This window comes from Pseudophryne corroboree, chromosome 5, assembly GCF_028390025.1.
Source record: "Pseudophryne corroboree isolate aPseCor3 chromosome 5, aPseCor3.hap2, whole genome shotgun sequence".
Taxonomy (NCBI): domain Eukaryota; kingdom Metazoa; phylum Chordata; class Amphibia; order Anura; family Myobatrachidae; genus Pseudophryne; species Pseudophryne corroboree.
In genome coordinates this window covers 497,080,137-497,099,577 of record NC_086448.1, presented here as the reverse complement: position 1 = coordinate 497,099,577, position 19,441 = coordinate 497,080,137, and the positions used below count along the sequence as shown (strand labels likewise).

The window sequence follows — 19,441 nt, the reverse complement described above, 5'->3', positions numbered from 1 at the left end:
CTCTGAGTGCCGCCTTCTTTTCTGGACATATTGGGGCAGCAAACACCCCTAAGGAGAGCACCGGAGCCAGTATCCAGTTGGGGGAAGTGAGTGCCGGACTGCGTCGAGGACTATATATATATATATATATATATATATACACTGCTCAAAAAAATAAAGGGAACACTTAAACAACACATCCTAGATCTGAATAAATGAAATATTCTTATTAAATACTTTGTTCTTTACATAGTTGAATGTGCTGACAACAAAATCACACAAAAATGATCAATGGAAATCAAATTTATTAACCCATGAAGGTCTGGATTTGGAGTCACACTCAAAATTAAAGTGGAAAAACACACTACAGGCTGATCCAACTTTGATGTAATGTCGTTAAAACAAGTCAAAATGAGGCTCAGTAGTGTGTGTGGCCTCCACATGCCTGTATGACCTCCCTACAATGCCTGGGCATGCTCCTGATGAGGTGGCAGATGGTCTCCTGAGGGATCTCCTCCCAGACCTGGACTAAAGCATCTGCCAACTCCTGGACAGTCTGTGGTGCAACATGGCGTTGGTGGATGGAGTGAGACATGATGTCCCAGATGTGCTCAATTGGATTCAGGTCTGGGGAACGGGCGGGCCAGTCCATAGCATCAATGCCTTCATCTTGCAGGAACTGCTGACACACTCTAGCCATATGAGGTCTAGCATTGTCTTGCATTGGGAGGAACCCAATATGGTCTCACAAGGGGTCTGAGGGTCTCATCTCGGTACCTAATGGCAGTCAGGCTACCTCTGGCGAGCACATGGAGGGCTGTGCGGCCCCCCCAAAGAATTGCCACCCCACACCATTACTGACCCACTGCCAAACCGGTCATGCTGGAGGATGTTGCAGGCAGCAGAACGTTCTCCTTGGCGTCTCCAGACTCTGTCACGTCTGTCACATGTGCTCAGTGAGAACCTGCTTTCATCTGTGAAGAGCACAGGGCGCCAGTGGCGAATTTGCCAATCTTGGTGTTCTCTGGCAAATGCCAAATGTCCTGCACGGTGTTGGGCTGTAAGCACAACCCCCACCTGTGGACGTCGGGCCCTCATACCACCCTCATGGAGTCTGTTTCTGATTGTTTGAGTAGACACATGCACATTTGTGGCTTGCTGGAGGTCATTTTGCAGGGCTCTGGCAGTGCTCCTCCTGTTCCTCCTTGCACAAAGGCAGAGGTAGCGGTCCTGCTGCTGGGTTGTTGCCCTTCTACGGCCTCCTCCACGTCTCCTGATGTACTGGCCTGTCTCCTGGTAGCACCTCCATGCTCTGGACACTACGCTGACAGACACAGCAAACCTTCTTGCCACAGCTCGCATTGATGTGTCATCCTGGATGAGCTGCACTACCTGAGCCACTTGTGTGGGTTGTAGACTCCGTCTCAAGCTACCACTAGAGTGAAAGCACCGCCAGCTTTCAAAAGTGACCAAAACATCAGCCAGAAAGCATAGGAGCTGAGAAGTGGTCTGTGGTCACCATCTGCAGAACAACTCCTTTATTGGGGATGTCTTGCTAATTGCCTATAATTTCCACCTGTTGTCTATTCCATTTGCACAACAGCATGTGAAATTGATTGTCAATCAGTGTTGCTTCCCAAGTGGACAGTTTGATTTCACGGAAGTGTGATTGACTTGGAGTTACATTGTTTTTAAGTGTTCCCTTTATTTTTTTGAGCAGTATATATATATATATATATATATATATATATATATATATATATATATTAGAGATGTGCGACTTGCACTTTTTGTGTTTTGGTTCTAATTCCACTTTCGTACTTTGGTTTTGGCTTGGTTTTGCCAAAACCACCCTTTCGTGTTTTGGTTTTGGATCTGGATGATTTTTGGAAAAACATAAAAATGGCTAAAATCACAGAATTTGGGGGTAATTTTGCCCCTACGGTATTATTGACCTCAATAACAATAATTTCCACTCATTTCCAGTCTATTCTGAACACCTCATAGCTCACAATATTGTTTTTAGGCCAAAAGGTTGCACCGAGGTTGCTGGATGACAAAGCTAAGCGACACAAGTGGACAACACAAACACCTGGCCCATCTAGGAGTGGCACTGCAGTGTCAGACAGGAGGGCAGATATAAAAAAAAAAAGGCCCCAAACAGCACATCATGAAAAGAAGAAAAATAATTGCAATGAGGTAGTTGTATGACTAATGGGCCCTACACACATACCGATCCACCGCCGAGCTGCCCGACGGTGGATGCGGCTGACGACCGACCCAGCGGCGGGGGTGGAGGTGACGGGGGGAGTGAAGTTTCTTCACTTCCCCTATCACCCGGCTCCATAGCAGTGCAGGCAAATATGGATGAGATCGTCCATATTGGCCTGCATGCACAAGCAACAGGAAACCAGTGATGAACGAGTGCGGGACCGCGCATCGTTCATCGCTGGTACCTCCACACAGAACGATATGAACGAGTTCTCATTCATTTATGAACGAGAACGTTCATATCATTCTGTTTTATCTGCCAGTGTGTAGGGCCCTTAAGCCAAGCGACACAAACAATTGGCCATCTAGGCGTGGCAATGCAGTGGCAGACAGGAGGGCAAATATTTAAAAAAAAGGCCCCAAACAGCACATCGTGCAAAGAAGAAAAAGAATTGCAATGAGGTAGTTGTATGACTAAGCCAAGCGACACAAACAATTGGCCCATCTAGTCGTGGCTTTGCAGTGGCAGACAGGAGGGCAGATATAAAAAAAAGGCCCCAAACAGCACATCATGCAAAAAAGAAAAATAATTGCAATGAGGTAGCTGTATGACTAAGCCAAGTGACACAAACAATTGGCCCATCTAGACGTGGCACTGCAGTGGCAGACAGGAGGGCAGATATCAAAAAAAGGCCCCAAACAGCACATCATGCAAAAAAGAAAAATTCCAGCTGGAATTATATGTCCAAATCACTGGAATTATACGTCCAAATCACTGGAATTAATTGTCAAAATCACTGGAATTATACGTCCAAATCACTGGAATTAATTGGCAAGATCACTATAATTATACGTCCAAATCACTGGAATTACAGGTTGAGTATCCCATATCCAAATATTCCAAAATACGGAATATTCCGAAATACGGACTTTTTTGAGTGAGAGTGAGATAGTGAAACCTTTGTTTTTTGATGGCTCAATGTACACAAACTTTGTTTAATACACAAAGTTATTAAAAATATTGTATTAAATGACCTTCAGGCTGGGTGTATAAGGTGTATATGAAACATAAATGAATTGTGTGAATGTAGACACACTTTGTTTAATGTACAAAGTTATAAAAAAATATTGGCTTAAATGACCTTCAGGCTGTGTGTATAAGGTGTATATGAAACATAAATGCATTCTGTGCTTAGATTTAGGTCCCATCACCATGATATCTCATTATGGTATGCAATTATTCCAAAATACGGAAAAATCCGATATCCAAAATACCTCTGGTCCCAAGCATTTTGGATAAGGGATACTCAACCTGTAATTGGCAAAATCACTGGAATTAATAATTATATGTCCAAATCACTGGGATTAATTGGCAAAATCACTGTAATTATACTTCCAAATTACTGGAATTAATTGGCAAAATCACTGGAATTATACGTCCAAATCACTGGAATTAATTGGCAAGATCACTGTAATTAATAATTATACGTCCAAACCACTGGAATTAATTGGAAAAATCACTGTAATTATATGTCCAAATCGTTGGAATTAATTGGCAAAATCACTGGAATTAATAATTATACGTCCAAATCACTGGAATTAATTGGCAAGATCACTGTAATTAGTAATTATACGTCCAAATCACTGGAATCTATTGGCAAAATCACTGGAATTAATTGGCAAAATCACTGGAATTAATTGGCAAGATCACTGTAATTAATAATTATACGTCCAAATCACTGGAATGAAATGGCAAAATCTCGCTATTGCCTGCCTAGTGAAGTGGAATCTAGATGGGATTTGGTACCACTGGGGGACACATTACCTCCATCAATTGTCTAAATCCCACTGCACTAATGGCGGATACCGGACACACATCTAACACCAACATAACTGTCAAGGCCTCAGTTATGAGGGCTCCCATTGTCATGTGAAGCTGAACCACTAGTCATGAACATAGGCCAGAGCCTCAGCCGTTCCTTGCCATTCTGTGTCGTAAATGGCATATTTGCAAGATTACGTTTCTCCTCAGACCATTTAAATTTCTTTTTTTTGGTTCTTTTTACTGAACTTTGGCTTTTTGGATTTGACATGCCCTCTACTATCACAATGGGCATCGGCCTTGGCAGACGACGTTGATGGCATTTAATAGTCTATGTTATGGCTAGTGGCAGCAGCTTCAGCACTAGGAGGAAGTGGTTCTTGATCTTTCCCTATTTTATCCTCCAAATTTTTGTTCTCCATTATTTTTCTGGAGTTATATAACACAATATGCGGCACAAGAGAGTGTACCCCTACACCTCACAGGGCAAACACTAAAAAATATTTGGATTAAATATTAATAACTCCTTTATTTGGAGTAAATAATATACAGCACAGGACAGCACCACTGAACTTATATGGCAGCACCACTGGACTGGATTTATACAGAATTATATGGAATTATACGGCAGGATAACTGGAACTATATGGTAGTATCACGGGAATTATATGGCAGTATCACGGGAATTATATGGCAGTATCACAGGAATTATACGCCAGTATTCTGAGAATTATACGGCAATTTCACAGGAATTATACGTCAGTATCACGGGAATTATACGCCAGTATTACGAGAATTATATGGCAATATCACAGGAATTATACACCAGTATCACAGGATTTATACGGCAATATCACTGGAATTATATGCCAGTATCAGGGGAATTATACGCCAGTAACACAGGATATATGGCAGCAGAGGACGCCACCACTGTGACTGGTCACTGGACTGATGCTGCACAAGACACTTCCCCTGGTCTAATGCAGGACCACACAGCACCACTGAAAGGGACTTATACAGCTACACTGGATATATGGCAGCAGAGGACACCACCACTGTGACTGGTCACTGGACAGATGCTGCACAAGACACTACCCCTGGTCTGATGCAAGACAACACAGCAAAAATGCAAGGGACTTATACAGCAGCCAGCAGCACTGGGACATATAACAGCAGAGGACACCAACACTGTGACTGGCTGGACTGATGCAGCATAAGACACTGACTTCACTGGACTGGAAAGAGCAGCACAAGACTCGCCACCCCACTTTCCCGCTCCCACACAGACACTGAGGATGGAGACACGTCCTCTCACTACAATCTCCGAGACTGGAGTGAAAATGGCCGCGACGCGCGGCTCCTTATATGGAATCCAAATCCTGCAAGAATCCGACAGCGGGATGATGACGTTTTGACTTGTTCGGGTTTCCGAGTCAGGCGGGAAAACCCGAGCCTATCTCGGATCCGGACTCGAATGGTGAAGTTTGGTACGGTTCGGTTCTCTGAGAACCGAACCCACTCATCTCTAATATATATATGAATATATATATATATATAGTATTAGGTCACCCATTATAATTAATGAACAGGTGCATAAAAACAGCATGCAGCCATACCTCACCTATCGTGTTGGAATACCATCTGCAAAACTCCAAGTTTCCCAGACTTGCAGCTTCTCTTGACTATACCCCATGACATTGTAGAGTAAGCTGATTGGGACTGGAGGAATGGCCACATCACAGTGGGGGCATATCTGCATCACAGAGTGAGTGTGGCCACACTTCCAGAACTTGCCTAGCACTAGTTAGAATGCCACTGACCTCTCTCTAGCCCTTACCTATAACCCTTTTTATGCGGCACGACCAGTGGCAGGTACACATGGCACCCATTCACCACTTCTCTGCCATGACACTAATGGGTCATGCCTTCCAACTCACAGACAAATCTGGACAATGCAGTCCTGATCATGACAGCAGGTCAGAGCCCTCAAATAGGGCCTATACAGCTGGAATCAAGATGGTTCCGAGATACGTCTTACCTCGGAACCATCACTAAATCACCTCACACTGTGCCTTCCACTTGCTGGCCAGTCTCCTCAGCTTCTTGCTTAGCTTCTCTCTGGAATCAAGTCTCCTAGGATAGACAACTTGTCTGTCTCCAACTGGTCTGCTCAGCTTTCCTGTATTACAGGATACACCGTTTCTCTATGAACTTTCTCAGCCTTGTGCTAAGCAGTGAACACACTTAATATAATAGTTTATTGATTTATATAATGCACAGAATTCCTTATATTTTCAGCAGACAACCGCCATGCTAGAATACCAATCTAAGGTGTAGCTAGCTATATAATATAGAGAATATACATTTAAAAGAAATTACCTCCTTTTGAGGATAGAAAATCGCTGTGTACTGTGGATAAGATTCCAGTTTCAGAGGATAATAATTTATAGCAGAATGTTCATTTACACGGTTTAAAAGCATTGCCAAGTGGTAAGCATCAGGGATTTGTTTTACTATCATCACTGAACATTCTATTCCAGTGGGAGCAGAGAATAAACTACCTGACAAACATCCATGGGTAACAAATCTGTATTTCTATGCAGATATTCCAACGTATTTAAAAAACAAGAATAAAAAAACCCAGAAATTGTGTAGTGAAAGTTATACATCAACATATCCCTAGCACCTAAAACTGAAACCTCTAAATGGTTGCTATGGGCAATACTAGTTTTCTGCTTGCAGTTGTTTTCATAACTATACTCCAGAATACAAACTATAGTGCTACTGTATATTAGAGATGAGCGCCTGAAATTTTTCGGGTTTTGTGTTTTGGTTTTGGGTTCGGTTCCGCGGCCGTGTTTTGGGTTCGAACGCGTTTTGGCAAAACCTCACCGAATTATTTTTGTCGGATTCGGGTGTGTTTTGGATTCGGGTGTTTTTTTCCAAAAACACTAAAAAACAGCTTAAATCATAGAATTTGGGGGTCATTTTGATCCCAAAGTATTATTAACCTCAAAAACCATAATTTACACTCATTTTCAGTCTATTCTGAATACCTCACACCTCACAATATTATTTTTAGTCCTAAAATTTGCACCGAGGTCGCTGTGTGAGTAAGATAAGCGACCCTAGTGGCCGACACAAACACCGGGCCCATCTAGGAGTGGCACTGCAGTGTCACGCAGGATGTCCCTTCCAAAAAACCCTCCCCAAACAGCACATGACGCAAAGAAAAAAAGAGGCGCAATGAGGTAGCTGTGTGAGTAAGATTAGCGACCCTAGTGGCCGACACAAACACCGGGCCCATCTAGGAGTGGCACTGCAGTGTCACGCAGGATGGCCCTTCCAAAAAACCCTCCCCAAACAGCACATGACGCAAAGAAAAAAAGAGGCGCAATGAGGTAGCTGTGTGAGTAAGATTAGCGACCCTAGTGGCCGACACAAACACCGGGCCCATCTAGGAGTGGCACTGCAGTGTCACGCAGGATGGCCCTTCCAAAAAACCCTCCCCAAACAGCACATGACGCAAAGAAAAAAAGAGGCGCAATGAGGTAGCTGACTGTGTGAGTAAGATTAGCGACCCTAGTGGCCGACACAAACACCGGGCCCATCTAGGAGTGGCACTGCAGTGTCACGCAGGATGTCCCTTCCAAAAAACCCTCCCCAAACAGCACATGACGCAAAGAAAAAAAGAGGCGCAATGAGGTAGCTGTGTGAGTAAGATTAGCGACCCTAGTGGCCGACACAAACACCGGGCCCATCTAGGAGTGGCACTGCAGTGTCACGCAGGATGTCCCTTCCAAAAAACCCTCCCCAATCAGCACATGATGCAAAGAAAAAGAAAAGAAAAAAGAGGTGCAAGATGGAATTATCCTTGGGCCCTCCCACCCACCCTTATGTTGTATAAACAAAACAGGACATGCACACTTTAACCAACCCATCATTTCAGTGACAGGGTCTGCCACACGACTGTGACTGATATGACGGGTTGGTTTGGACCCCCCCCAAAAAAGAAGCAATTAATCTCTCCTTGCACAAACTGGCTCTACAGAGGCAAGATGTCCACCTCATCTTCACCCTCCGATATATCACCGTGTACATCCCCCTCCTCACAGATTATCAATTCGTCCCCACTGGAATCCACCATCTCAGCTCCCTGTGTACTTTGTGGAGGCAATTGCTGCTGGTCAATGTCTCCGCGGAGGAATTGATTATAATTCATTTTAATGAACATCATCTTCTCCACATTTTCTGGATGTAACCTCGTACGCCGATTGCTGACAAGGTGAGCGGCGGCACTAAACACTCTTTCGGAGTACACACTTGTGGGAGGGCAACTTAGGTAGAATAAAGCCAGTTTGTGCAAGGGCCTCCAAATTGCCTCTTTTTCCTGCCAGTATAAGTACGGACTGTGTGACGTGCCTACTTGGATGCGGTCACTCATATAATCCTCCACCATTCTATCAATGTTGAGAGAATCATATGCAGTGACAGTAGACGACATGTCCGTAATCGTTGTCAGGTCCTTCAGTCCGGACCAGATGTCAGCATCAGCAGTCGCTCCAGACTGCCCTGCATCACCGCCAGCGGGTGGGCTCGGAATTCTGAGCCTTTTCCTCGCACCCCCAGTTGCGGGAGAATGTGAAGGAGGAGATGTTGACAGGTCGCGTTCCGCTTGACTTGACAATTTTGTCACCAGCAGGTCTTTCAACCCCAGCAGACCTGTGTCTGCCGGAAAGAGAGATCCAAGGTAGGCTTTAAATCTAGGATCGAGCACGGTGGCCAAAATGTAGTGCTCTGATTTCAACAGATTGACCACCCGTGAATCCTTGTTAAGCGAATTAAGGGCTGCATCCACAAGTCCCACATGCCTAGCGGAATCGCTCCGTGTTAGCTCCTTCTTCAATGCCTCCAGCTTCTTCTGCAAAAGCCTGATGAGGGGAATGACCTGACTCAGGCTGGCAGTGTCTGAACTGACTTCACGTGTGGCAAGTTCAAAGGGCATCAGAACCTTGCACAACGTTGAAATCATTCTCCACTGCACTTGAGACAGGTGCATTCCATCTCCTATATCGTGCTCAATTGTATAGGCTTGAATGGCCTTTTGCTGCTCCTCCAACCTCTGAAGCATATAGAGGGTTGAATTCCACCTCGTTACCACTTCTTGCTTCAGATGATGGCAGGGCAGGTTCAGTAGTTTTTGGTGGTGCTCCAGTCTTCTGTACGTGGTGCCTGTACGCCGAAAGTGTCCCGCAATTTTTCTGGCCACCGACAGCATCTCTTGCACGCCCCTGTCGTTTTTTAAAAAATTCTGCACCACCAAATTCAAGGTATGTGCAAAACATGGGACGTGCTGGAATTTGCCCATATTTAATGCACACACAATATTGCTGGCGTTGTCCGATGCCACAAATCCACAGGAGAGTCCAATTGGGGTAAGCCATTCCGCGATGATCTTCCTCAGTTGCCGTAAGAGGTTTTCAGCTGTGTGCGTATTCTGGAAAGCGGTGATACAAAGCGTAGCCTGCCTAGGAAAGAGTTGGCGTTTGCGAGATGCTGCTACTGGTGCCGCCGCTGCTGTTCTTGCGGCGGGAGTCCATACATCTACCCAGTGGGCTGTCACAGTCATATAGTCCTGACCCTGCCCTGCTCCACTTGTCCACATGTCCGTGGTTAAGTGGACATTGGATACAACTGCATTTTTTAGGACACTGGTGAGTCTTTTTCTGACGTCCGTGTACATTCTCGGTATCGCCTGCCTAGAGAAGTGGAACCTAGATGGTATTTGGTAACGGGGGCACACTGCCTCAATAAATTGTCTAGTTCCCTGTGAACTAACGGCGGATACCGGACGCACGTCTAACACCAACATAGTTGTCAAGGACTCAGTTATCCGCTTTGCAGTAGGATGACTGCTGTGATATTTCATCTTCCTCGCAAAGGACTGTTGAACAGTCAATTGCTTACTGGAAGTAGTACAAGTGGGCTTACGACTTCCCCTCTGGGATGACCATCGACTCCCAGCGGCAACAACAGCAGCGCCAGCAGCAGTAGGCGTTACACGCAAGGATGCATCGGAGGAATCCCAGGCAGGAGAGGACTCGTCAGACTTGCCAGTGACATGGCCTGCAGGACTATTGGCATTCCTGGGGAAGGAGGAAATTGACACTGAGGGAGTTGGTGGGGTGGTTTGCGTGAGCTTGGTTACAAGAGGAAGGGATTTACTGGTCAGTGGACTGCTTCCGCTGTCACCCAAAGTTTTTGAACTTGTCACTGACTTATTATGAATGCGCTGCAGGTGACGTATAAGGGAGGATGTTCCGAGGTGGTTAACGTCCTTACCCCTACTTATTACAGCTTGACAAAGGGAACACACGGCTTGACACCTGTTGTCCGCATTTCTGGTGAAATACCTCCACACCGAAGAGCTGATTTTTTTGGTATTTTCACCTGGCATGTCAACGGCCATATTCCTCCCACTGACAACAGGTGTCTCCCCGGGTGCCTGACTTAAACAAACCACCTCACCATCAGAATCCTTCTGGTCAATTTCCTCCCCAGCGCCAGCAACACCCATATCCTCCTCATCCTGGTGTACTTCAACACTGACATCTTCAATCTGACTATCAGGAACTGGACTGCGGGTGCTCCTTCCAGCACTTGCAGGGGGCATGCAAATAGTGGAAGGCGCATGCTCTTCACGTCCAGTGTTGGGAAGGTCAGGCATCGCAACCGACACAATTGGACTCTCCTTGTGGATTTGGGATTTCAAAGAACGCACAGTTCTTTGCGGTGCTTTTGCCAGCTTGAGTCTTTTCAGTTTTCTAGCGAGAGGCTGAGTGCTTCCATCCTCATGTGAAGCTGAACCACTAGCCATGAACATAGGCCAGGGCCTCAGCCGTTCCTTGCCACTCCGTGTGGTAAATGGCATATTGGCAAGTTTACGCTTCTCCTCCGACAATTTTATTTTAGGTTTTGGAGTCCTTTTTTTTCTGATATTTGGTGTTTTGGATTTGACATGCTCTGTACTATGACATTGGGCATCGGCCTTGGCAGACGACGTTGCTGGCATTTCATCGTCTCGGCCATGACTAGTGGCAGCAGCTTCAGCACGAGGTGGAAGTGGATCTTGATCTTTCCCTAATTTTGGAACCTCAACTTTTTTGTTCTCCATATTTTATAGGCAGAACTAAAAGGCACCTCAGGTAAACAATGGAGATGGATGGATTGGATACTAGTATACAATTATGGACGGACTGCCACGGTTAGGTGGTATAAAAAAACCACGGTTAGGTGGTATATATTGTAATACAATTATGGATGGACGGACTGCCTGCCGAGTGCCGACACAGAGGTAGCCACAGCCGTGAACTACCGCACTGTACACTGGTTGATAAAGAGATAGTAGTATACTCGTAACAACTAGTATGACTGACTATGACGGTATAAAGAATGAAAAAAAAACCACGGTTAGGTGGTATATATTGTAATACAATTATGGATGGACGGACTGCCTGCCGAGTTCCGACACAGAGGTAGCCACAGCCGTGAACTACCGCACTGTACACTGGTTGATAAAGAGATAGTAGTATACTCGTAACAACTAGTATGACTGACTATGACGGTATAAAGAATGAAAAAAAAACCACGGTTAGGTGGTATATATTATAATACAATTATGAATGGACGGACTGCCTGCCGACTGCCGACACAGAGGTAGCCACAGCCGTGAACTACCGCACTGTACACTGGTTGATAAAGAGATAGTAGTATACTCGTAACAACTAGTATGACTGACTATGACGGTATAAAGAATGAAAAAAAAACCACGGTTAGGTGGTATATATTATAATAATACAATTATGGATGGACGGACTGCCTGCCGAGTTCCGACACAGAGGTAGCCACAGCCGTGAACTACCGCACTGTACACTGGTTGATAAAGAGATAGTAGTATACTCGTAACAACTAGTATGACTGACTATGACGGTATAAAGAATGAAAAAAAAACCACGGTTAGGTGGTATATATTGTAATACAATTATGGATGGACGGACTGCCTGCCGAGTTCCGACACAGAGGTAGCCACAGCCGTGAACTACCGCACTGTACACTGGTTGATAAAGAGATAGTAGTATACTCGTAACAACTAGTATGACACTATGACGGTATAAAGAATGAAAAAAAAACCACGGTTAGGTGGTATATATTATAATACAATTATGGATGGACGGACTGCCTGCCGACTGCCGACACAGAGGTAGCCACAGCCGTGAACTACCGCACTGTACACTGGTTGATAAAGAGATAGTAGTATACTCGTAACAACTAGTATGACACTATGACGGTATAAAGAATGAAAAAAAAACCACGGTTAGGTGGTATATATTATAATACAATTATGGATGGACGGACTGCCTGCCGAGTGCCGACACAGAGGTAGCCACAGCCGTGAACTACCGCACTGTACACTGGTTGATAAAGAGATAGTAGTATACTCGTAACAACTAGTATGACTGACTATGACGGTATAAAGAATGAAAAAAAAACCACGGTTAGGTGGTATATATTATAATACAATTATGGATGGACGGACTGCCTGCCGACTGCCGACACAGAGGTAGCCACAGCCGTGAACTACCGCACTGTACACTGGTTGATAAAGAGATAGTAGTATACTCGTAACAACTAGTATGACACTATGACGGTATAAAGAATGAAAAAAAAACCACGGTTAGGTGGTATATATTATAATACAATTATGGATGGACGGACTGCCTGCCGACTGCCGACACAGAGGTAGCCACAGCCGTGAACTACCGCACTGTACTGTGTCTGCTGCTAATATAGACTGGTTGATAAAGAGATAGTATACAACAATATACTACTATACTGGTGGTCAGGCACTGGTCACCACTAGTCACACTGGCAGTGGCACTCCTGCAGCAAAAGTGTGCACTGTTTAATTTTAAATTAATATAATATTATGTACTCCTGGCTCCTGCTATAACAACCTGCAGTGCTCCCCAGTCTCCCCCACAATTATTATAAGCTTTTATACATTGATGTGCAGCACACTGGGCTGAGCTGAGTGCACACAGACTGAGTCACACTGTGTGACTGCTGTGTATCGTTTTTTTCAGGCAGAGAACGGATATAGCAGAGAACAGATATATTAAATAAAAGTTAACTTAACAACAACTGCACTGGTCACTGTGGTAAACTCTGTCTGCACAATCTCTCTCTCTCTCTCTCTCTTCTAATCTATTCTAATGGAGAGGACGCCAGCCACGTCCTCTCCCTATCAATCTCAATGCACGTGTGAAAATGGCGGCGACGCGCGGCTCCTTATATAGAATCCGAGTCTCGCGAGAATCCGACAGCGTCATGATGACGTTCGGGCGCGCTCGGGTTAACCGAGCAAGGCGGGAAGATCCGAGTCGCTCGGACCCGTGAAAAAAAAAGTGAAGTTCGTGCGGGTTCGGATTCAAAGAAACCGAACCCGCTCATCTCTACTGTATATGTGACCTTTCTTCTGCATACAGTGTCCAGTAGGGCACATGTTATGGCATAACTAAGGGTTCTGTATCTGCACTTTCCAATTAATATTTAAATTGTATTCAATTGTAAAAACTTCCAAAATGTATCCATGAAAGCAGGGCCAATTTAGTATAAGAACATTAGCCATGGACTAAACTTAATCAGCACAGTATTCAAGATTAATAGGGTTCCTCAATTTACGGTTTTACGGTTTGCTAGTATGATACCTGTATTTGTCCCTTAGAGTACCGAAGATACTTCACTCATATGGGTGGACCGCTGCTTCATTGCTTAACACCCAGTTGTGTCTGAGAGATACAGTACAGTACTTTGTGGCGTATTGCCTTCTTACATGATGTATTCACATAGGGTACAGTTTTATTGGACTTTGTGTTAGATTTAATTTGACCTTAGTTACCACTCCTATATAAGCACAGATATGTAAAGTAATATGTTTTTTTTTTTTTTTTTTTTTAAATTGCTTATTTCAGTGTTCTAGATATCAATATACTCAAGCAAATTTATAGGGGAGTAGTGTTTGGTCTTGTGAACAAAGACCCTGTACATACAGTAGATGGTATCTTAAGAAAACAGCCAAACACAACACATCTCCACACACATACACACTAATTACAATCCACATAAACACACTACAGTATTGTACAGATGGTCCCTACACTAGTATTATTATTATTATTATTATTATTATTATTATCATCGGCAGCATCAGCATCCTTTTTACATAGAGTTACATTATGCAGTACAAAGAAAATGCAAATGTAATGACCTGAAGCAGAAGTTAAAGACGGATCTTTACAAAGGCTCTTACAGAGGGAGAGCTGTAGCAAACACTTCATTACATAAGGTTATGGTTGATGCCCAGTATAAGGATAAGTTAATGCCCAGTATAAGGATAAGTTAAAAGGTAAATATTTTATTTCTGCATGTAAGCATAGCTGTATGCATCTGGAGATACGTTCACCTCTACATTTGCAGTACATGTACCTGGCTTACTACATGTTACCATTTTCAGTGTTTCCTTACACCTGCCCTGCAGTAGATGCAAAAGATACACCTCCTACGTTATATCACCTTACGGGCTGGTGTACATGGGTTGTAGTTACATGGACACTGCCTTACTGAATTTTGCCTATGCAAGATCGTCCCTCCACACTTTTTGTTCATTAGCATTCTCAGCTACCAATAATAAAATACCTATTAGCAACAGGCATTTCTTTGCCTCTACCATTAGTGAGTTGGAATGAGGAGAGTCAGTGAAGGCGGATTTTTTAAACATGAACCATTCCCTGTAGAAATCATAAAACAGCTCCCGTTAGCTGCCACAATGCATACTAAAAGAATCTCCTTCAGCTTCTGACCCTGGAGAAGCCCTTCTTCGTGGTTGATGACTTCTGATCTACCCCCTCCAGAAGGGAACAGACAGGTTGTCAAGGTGGGTGGCCTGGTCCAGCAGAAGTGGGTGAAGCAGGGAGGGGTGCATGGTGGTGCAAAAGCATAATCTTGGGCCCGTCCCTCGCTGTACAGTGCTGCAGTTATTTGGTATCAATCCCAAGTGATGTGGGCAGCGCCAGACAGCCGTGGCCACTGGCCAACCTACGGGATACTAATACTTTTCTGTGTTCAGGAGTCTCCCAGATGATTTGAGAGAGTAGGCATGTGTGGTTTTATTTTTGGGACACTTGGGCATTCTTGAGATCAGTTTGTTAGTTTGCAGTAGGGATATGACTGTTTCTCTTTTTAAGTGTCATGTTTGTAACTGAAAACAGAATCAAGTTAGTTCTTCCTCCTGTTTGTCAACAGTTTCTGCTGAAATAGCAGATGTTACCAAAGGAGAAATCGATACGAGTATAGTAATAGCAATGACCATTGAACTCACAGGGGCTGTTTCAATTGTTTCTAGTGCCCCCTGCTGGGCGTCCATAGGAATCGGTGTCTGTCGAGCTATTCAATTGTTGCTCCGATCAGACACCTATTAGCCACGGCAGTAACATTTTTTTTCTCAGCCTCCGGAGGTGCAAGAAAAAATGTTTTTAAAAGTCCATAGTTTGGGCACTAAGGGGTATATGCAATTGCGGTCGAATTCCCGAAATTGTCGAATTTCGGGACATTTTCGCCCCCCAAAAAAAAATTTGTCAATGCAATTCAGTACTTTCCGTCAAAAAAACGGACTTTCAAAATTCGACTTTTTTAAATTCGACTTTTTGCAAATTCGACTTTTCTGCAATGATACAAGTGCTGCAATTCGACCAAAGTGTATTCAATTCAAGTTTGGAAATTCGACAGCAGTGCTTTTAAGACAGCAAATTCGTCATTTACAATCCGCCACTTTGGAGGGTGAAACCAATAAAAAAAAATTAAAACATGTTTTTTTAGTGTTTTTTTTTCTTGGCAATATCAGATCTATTTATATTAGAAGGGATTAGGTACTTGGTTTGTCTTTTTTGGAGGCACAAGTATTATTTATATATTTTTAAAAATAATATATATATATATATTTTTTTATTTTTTTTTATAGATGGAATGGTAAAATCCCGGAAAAAAAATGGCGTGGGGTCCCCCCTCCAAAGCATAACCAGCCTCGGGCTTTTCGAGCTGGTCCTGGTTCTAAAAATGCGGGGAAAAATTTGACAGGGGATCCCCCGTATTTTTAAAACCAGCACCGGGCTCTGCGCCTGGTGCTGGTGCAAAAAATACGGGGGACAAAAAGAGTAGGGGTCCCCCGTATTTTTCACACCAGCATCGGGCCCCACTAGCTGGACAGATAATGCCACAGCCGGGGGTCACTTTTATACAGTGCCCTGCGGCCGTGGCATTAAATATCCAACTAGTCACCCCTGGCCGGGGTACCCTGAGGGAGTGGGGACCCCTTCAATCAAGGGGTCCCCCCAGCCACCCAAGGGCCAGGGGTGAAGCCCGAGGCTGTCCCCCCCATCCAAGGGCTGCGGATGGGAGGCTGATAGCCTGGAGTAAAATGACAGAATATTGTTTTTTCCAGGAGTACTACAAGTCCCAGCAAGCCTCCCCCGCAAGCTGGTACTTGGAGAACCACAAGTACCAGCATGCGGGAGAAAAACGGGCCCGCTGGTACCTGTAGTACTACTGGAAAAAAAATACCCAAATAAAAACAGGAGACAGACACCGTGAAAGTAAAAGTTTATTTCATACGTCAACACACACATACTTACCTATGTTCACACGCCGACATCGGTCCTCTTCTCCAAGTAGAATCCAGGGGCACCTGAAAATAAAAGATAAATATACTCACCTCAGCCATGGTCCAGAGATAAATCCACGTACTTGGCAAAATAAAAAACCGGACACCCGACCAGCGAACTGAAAGGGGTCCCATGTTGACACATGGGACCCCTATCCCCGAATGCAGACAGACCTCTCCGTGACAGCTGTCACAGAAAGGTCTCTAAAGCCAATCAGGAAGCGCAACTTCGTTGTGCTCACCTGATTGGCTGTGCGCTGTCTGAACTCAGACAGCGCATCACACAGCGCCTTCCATTATATTCAATGGTGGGAACTTTGCGGCTAGCGGTGAGGTCACCCGCCGGTCAGCGGCTGACCGCGGGTAACCCCCCGCAGACGGCAAAGTTCCCACCATTGCAAGTAATGGAGAGGCTTTGCGATGCGCTGTCTGACAGCGCACAGCCAATCAGGTGAGCGCCACGGAACTAGCGCTTCCTGATTGGCTGAAGGGACCTCAGTGACAGGAGTCACGTGGTGTCCCGGCATTCGGGGAAAGGGGTCTGATGTGTAAGCATGGGACCCCTTTCAGTCCGGCATGGTACGGGTGTTCGTTTTTTTTTTTAACAAGTACGTGGATTATCTCCCGGACACTGGATTGAGGTGAGTATCATTTTTTTCACAGGTACCCCGGATCGTCGGAGACTGTGGCAGTCGGCGTGTCAACATAGGTAAGTATGTGTGTGTCGGCAGGTGTGTAATAAAGTTTTACTCTCAAGGTGTGTGTGTCCTGTTTTTATTTGGGTATTTTTTTCCCAGTAGTACTACAGGTACCAGCGGGCCCGTTTTTCTCCAGCCTGCTGGTACTTGTGGTTCTCCAAGTACCAGCTTGCGGGGGAGGCTTGCTGGGACTTGTAGTACTCCTGGAAAAAACAATATTCTTGTCATTTTTCACAAGGCTATCAGCCTCCCATCCGCAGCCATTGGATGGGGGGGACAGCCTCGGGCTTCACCCCTGGCCCTTGGGTGGCTGGGGGGGGACCCCTTGATTGAAGGGGTCCCCACTCCCCCAGGGTACCCCGGCCAGGGGTGACTAGTTGGATATTTAATGCCACGGCGCGCAGGGCACTGTATAAAAGTGACCCCCGGCTGTGGCATTATCTGTCCAGCTAGTGGAGCCCGATGCTGGTGTGAAAAATACAGGGGACCCCTACTTTTTGTCCCCCGTATTTTTTGCACCAGCACCAGGCGCAGAGCCCGGTGCTGGTTTTAAAAATATGGGGGATCCCCTGCCCAATTTTTCCCCGCATTTTTAGAACCAGGACCAGCTCGAATAGCCCGAGGCTGGTTATGCTTTGGAGGGGGGACCCCACGCCATTTTTTTTCCGGGTTTTTCCCGTTTTTTCCCGTTTTTTAAAATCGCGGCAAAATCCGGCAAATCGGCCGATTTTCGCCCGCGGGACTGTCGAATCCGTTTTTCATTGAATAAGGTGAATTCCGGCAGCCACCTGCCGGAATTCACATGTCGAATTGTGTCGAATTAAAAAACGGCGATAATTTGCCGCGATTCGCCGTGAATTGCATATACCCCTAAAAGTGCCCAAACCTGAACTTTGGATGCCCAATCAAGCTCTTTAGATGAGTTTAGCCTCTGTGTGCGGCTAAACCCAGAGCTGTCAGGCACCTTAACTACTAATTGGCGTATGATCGGAGCAACAATTGAATAGTTTCAATAGACGAAAAAAGGGGGGCCTGGACTGCACACCCTAATACTAAAGATTTCAAGAGGTGCTATCATGCTGAGGCTTCTAATACTATGCTGGAGGAAGAGAGATGCAGATGCACACCCTTAGCACTAAGAACACTCATAGTAAAAATAATTTAAATAAACCATCACAATTAAAATGGAGTATAATTGAAGTTCTTAGCACACATTTGCGCAAATATGCGGGCCCATGTACCGCGGCCAGGTGACTTCATCACATGGGTCCCTAACATTCCTAATACTATCACATTATATAAATTTATACAGGACTTACCTCTAAATAGTGCCATTTCAATGTGTGATCTGAAATGCAGGAACCTAGCTAATTAAAACACCTGAGGGTGAATGGGAGGAGTGCCAATCCAGAGGAAGGAAGCCTTGCCTTCCCGTGTACAATATATACACAAATATAGAGGAAAAAAGTGTGGCCTGGACTGCACATCCTAATACTAAAGATTTCAAGAGGTACTATCATGCTGAGGCTTCTAATACTATGCTGGGGGAAGAGAGATGCAGATGCACACTCCTAGCACTAAGAACACTGATAGTAAAAATAATTTAAATAAACTCTCACAATTAAAATGGAGTATAATTGAAGTTCTTAGCAAAGTGTTCTTAGTGCTAGGAGTGTACATCTGCATCTCTCTTCCTCCAGCATAGTTTCAATAGATGCCTATTAGTATAGTCGCCCAGCAGTTGAATTGCCCCCACAGAGTAAGATGTGTCAAGCAGTGTAAAGAGTCTATATGTTGACCAGTGGAAAGTTGCCTGTAGCAACCAATCAGCTTTATGATAGCTTTTATCGGGAAGCAGTAAGTTTCCCTGCTGCCGGGATCCCAGCGGTCGGGATGCCGATGCCAGAATCCCATCAGCCAAAGGATTCCCGCTGTTGGCCCTGGAATCCCCACTCA

The 19,441-nt window shown here is 44.9% G+C and overlaps 1 protein-coding gene across 4 annotated transcripts in view; it reads left to right on the top strand.

Annotated features, from left to right (window-relative positions):
- The window catches only part of PIGN (phosphatidylinositol glycan anchor biosynthesis class N), a 666,839-nt gene that overhangs the window by 580,423 nt on the left and 66,975 nt on the right, over positions 1-19,441 (top strand). The window lies entirely within an intron of this gene.